The sequence below is a fragment of the Castor canadensis genome, chromosome 1 (genome assembly GCF_047511655.1).
Source record: "Castor canadensis chromosome 1, mCasCan1.hap1v2, whole genome shotgun sequence".
Lineage (NCBI taxonomy): Eukaryota > Metazoa > Chordata > Mammalia > Rodentia > Castoridae > Castor > Castor canadensis.
The window spans coordinates 195202152-195206547 of record NC_133386.1 but is presented as its reverse complement, the minus strand read 5'-3'; the positions used below and the strand labels follow the sequence as shown (position 1 = coordinate 195206547).

Below are 4396 nucleotides of genomic sequence, written 5' to 3'. Positions count from 1 at the left end.
TGTCTATAGCAGATCTTGAGAGGTGAGCAACAGAGAAGTTTCAAGTTTTACTGATCTCTGCAGAAGTGAATATGTGGATAAATTCATCTACACAAGTAAGTTTTGTCAGATTGATACATTATTACCCCTCAATAAACAAATGTATAAAATTTGAAAATTACACAGGTGGTCCATCTAAGTTTTACAGATTCAATAATAGGTAGATAACTCTCTATATAACTAATGCATCAAATGTGGTTTTCTAGCACATACTTACTTAATACAATCTTGAAATACAAGTTGTAGGTACAATGAAAGAATTTATGACGTACTTGTCCTTTTCAATTTCAATGATTTTCTTAATCATTTTCTTCCATTTTCCTTATGTTATAGAATATCTAGTGAATGTAAGGTAACACCTATGGAGAATAGGACCAAAGTGACACAATTCCTCTTTTGGGACTGACAAGTGATCCACACCTACAGGTTGCCCTCATTATAACTTTCCTCATCACCCTGGTTGGCAACCTGGGGAAGAACTCTTGATTCTCTTGGATATTCATTTCCACACTCCCATGTACTTTTTCCTTGGCAATCTGTCTGTCATGGATTTTTGTAACTCTTCAGCTGTCACTCCAAAGGTCTTGGCTGGACTCATTATGGAAAACAAGGTCATGACCTACAATGTTTGTGTTGCTCAGATGTTCTTTTTCTCAGCTTTTGCTACTGCAGAAAATTACCTCTTGGTTTCAATGGCCTAGGATCACTATGCAGCAGTGTGCAAGCCCCTATGTTACATCACCACCATGACAACAAGTGTGTATTTCTGTTTTGTCATGGGGTCCTATGTCTGTGGTTTCTTGAATGCCTCCATCAACGCTGGAAACACATTCAGTCTCTCTTTCTGTATGCCCAATGTGGTCCATCATTTTTTCTGTGATCTTCCAGCAGTCATGGATCTCTCTTGCTCTGATAGACATCTTAATGAGCTCATTCTTATTTCTGTAGGAAGTTTCAATATATTTTTTGCTAATATGGTTATTTGGGTGTCCTACCTGTTCATTTTTATCTCCATTGTGAAGATGCGCTCCACTGCAGGACATCACAAAGCTGTATCCACCTGTGCCTCCCACTTCACTGCTGCTTTAATTTTCTATGCAACTATTATCTTCATGTACTTACAGCCCAGTCCAAGTCACTCCATGGATACTGACAAAATCGCATCTGTGTTTTATACTATTATCATCCCCATGCTGAACCCTGTGGTCTACAGTCTGAGGAACAAGAAGGTTAAGAGTGCATTCAAAAAGATTCTTTTCAAGACAAAATAATCTTATGGTTTTGACTTTAACTTATGGGATGCACAACAGTGAGGTTCATTCTTCTAGATCTTCTCCATGTCTTGAGTCCTGTTTTAAAATCCATACTAGTTCAAATGCTAAAGTGATGTACTTACCACTGCCATAGACAGTTGTCTGGAAATTATTGGAACATTATATCAGAAACATAACATTTCACTGAGAATACTTATGATAGCTTCAAGTTAGTTTTTCCTAAACTGTATTAATGATATTGATAAATTTGATCATTTCCATGCATTTTTCCATGATACATCAATGCAAATATATATGCAACATAAAGAAGTCCAAGAACAGTTGAAATGTAAGCAGGCATCCAGTGAAGAAAAATGCAAGTAGATGTGGAAAATTTGATGGTATAAAATGTGGTGTAGCTATTTCTTATGGTTGCTTTTATATATTAATTTAACTGGATGTGGAGTTACCCATACACCTAGTATAGTTAAAATATTTTCTCTCTATTTGTATGTGAGGATACTTCTAAAAGAGACTTCTATTCAATTCAGTACAAGTACAAAAGAGTATCTTTCTTTATCAATGGGTTTGGTTATCAACCAATCCAATGAAGCTTGTCCAACTATAACAAAAGTTCTGGAAATGGAAAAAAATCTCTCTCTTTCTCTTTTTACTAAAAGATCCCTTTCTCTCACTCCTGGACATCAGAGCTACTATATATCAGGCATAAAGTCTTTTAGACATACATTTATCACACCTCACCACATGCCCTATTACTAGGTCTCTGAAATCAGAGTGAATTACACTCCCAATCATCCTCATTTTGCAACTTGCAGAAGCATATCCCAGCACTTCTCAGCTTCCTTAATTACATGAGCCCATAACCAAAACTAATCTCTTTTTATAGGTCTATACATTATCATCTTGGTTATGTCTACCCTGGAACCCTACCACACTAGTGTTTAACAAACATAATTTATTTTAGTTGAAATATTAGAATACAGATTTATATATGATATTTTCAAATTTTTTCTTTATTATTCTTAGAAAACTATTGTCACACAAAATTCCATGATATGATTTAAATGAAAATATGTGATGCTTTGTTGCATATTTTAACTATATATGTATATAAGGTCATATATATATATATATACAACATTTGCTAGAAATTAATGTTTATTCTTTAGCCATTTTGATATGTTTTAATCTTCAAAGGGTAAAATATTGATAATACCAGAAAAATGCATGAAAAACATTTTTTCTTGTTTGTAGGAATCTTAGTAATCAAACTTCCATATTTTTTGGAAAATAATATATAAATTTTAAAAAATCAAATATGTTAATTAAATATGTTAAATAAAATGTTAATAATCTTCTTTATGTTTTCTGGGGCATATTGTTCTAATTTCAATTTTTCAAAGCTTATTTTATTTCCCTTGGAATATTAAACCTTATTCATTTTCAGTAAGTGAGAGACTTCCCACTTCATGCCTCAGTATAACACAATCCCTTCTGCTAGAATGGGAAAGGATATATGGATGTTAGAGTGTATTGATAGTTGGTTGGCAGAAAAAGAGACTGAGTCAAAGTGCTATGGTACAAATATTTCACAAATCATCCAGTTTTAAACTACACTGTTCACTGTTGTGCCTCCCTCAGACCCTGAAAGTCCAATTCATGATCATTTCTGTGTGTGTGTTCTATCTGCAGCTCACTAGAGTCACTTCAGTAGCCTTGTCATTGTGTAGGATAAAGACTACTGGTATACCCATTCTCCGTCTTCCAACTGTTGTTGGCATTTCTTAAGCATACATATTTGTAAATTTATTATTTTAATGTTTTATTAGAATATATTAACTTTACAAAGTGATAGGTTTCATTATGTCATTTTCCTACATGCATGAAACCTAGTTTCATAACATACAGCTCATCCACTATCCTTTCTTGTCCTTAATTGGCCTCTCATTTTCCCTACTGTATTCCAAAAATACCCCTTTCACTTTCATGTCATTTTCCCATTAAATTCCAAATATGAGAAAAAATGTGCCAGCTCTCTTTCTGAAATTTCCTTATTATGTTTCACATGATAAACTCCAGTTCCATACATTTTTCGGCAAATGACTTAATTTTATTCTTCTTTATAACTAAATAATACTGCATTTTATATATTTATCATATTTCTTTATCCATTCATCCACTTATGCATAGATAAGCAAATTCTATAGCTAAGCTGTTGTGGATACTGCAATGATAAACATGAATATGTAGTTATTTCTGTAGTAAACTGACTTTGATTCTCTTTAGTGTGTCCAGAAGTTGTTAGCTGGATAACATGGAAGTTCTATTTGGAATTTCTTGAGGAGCCTTCTTAATTATTTCCATAGTTAGCATATTAATTTACAGTACCTTCAAGAGTATGTATGAGTTTGTATTCTCCCCTCATGCTCACAAATATTTATGGTTTCTTGTATTCTTGTTGATAGTTATTTGAAGTATAATGAGATGAAATATTAATGTAGTTTCATTTGCATTCCCTGAGGGTCATGATGTCAAATATTTTTCATGTAATTATTGGACATCTTAAATTCTTTTGAATTTAGGCCTTCTTAGACACTTTCAGAATAAAAACAAAATGAAAGTGCAATTTTAGATAACCCATTGGAATACATCTGAAAATGAAAATGAACACACTTTAGAGAATGCTTTGGGATACAAAAAGACAGTCTAAGACAGGAGTTTACAAAAATGATTATCTACATTTTAAAAGTCATATAGATCTAAAGTAAATACCCCATTGACGCATTAGATACACAAGAATAAGTCAAATCTAAAGATTTAAATGGAATGAAATAATAAATATGTGAGCAAATTGATTAAGTGGAGACTACAAGAACATATTATGAATCAATGAAACCAAGTCTCTGAAAAGATGAACAAAATAGAAAAGCTCTGAGCCAATAAGAATATGAAGAGACAAGATGAAAATTACTGTGATCAAAGATGAAAAAGTTAATAATATAGCAGATATCACTGAAATCCAGAGAAGCATTTGTAATATTTTGAAAGCATAATCTGCAATAAATTGAAAAGTCTACAAGAAA

At 32.6% G+C, this 4396-nt stretch overlaps 1 pseudogene; it reads left to right on the top strand.

The window, feature by feature from the left end:
* Positions 1 to 400: 400 nt before the first annotated feature.
* Positions 401 to 1310, top strand: LOC109679116 (olfactory receptor 5B2-like; annotated as a pseudogene).
* Positions 1311 to 4396: the final 3086 nt, after the last annotated feature.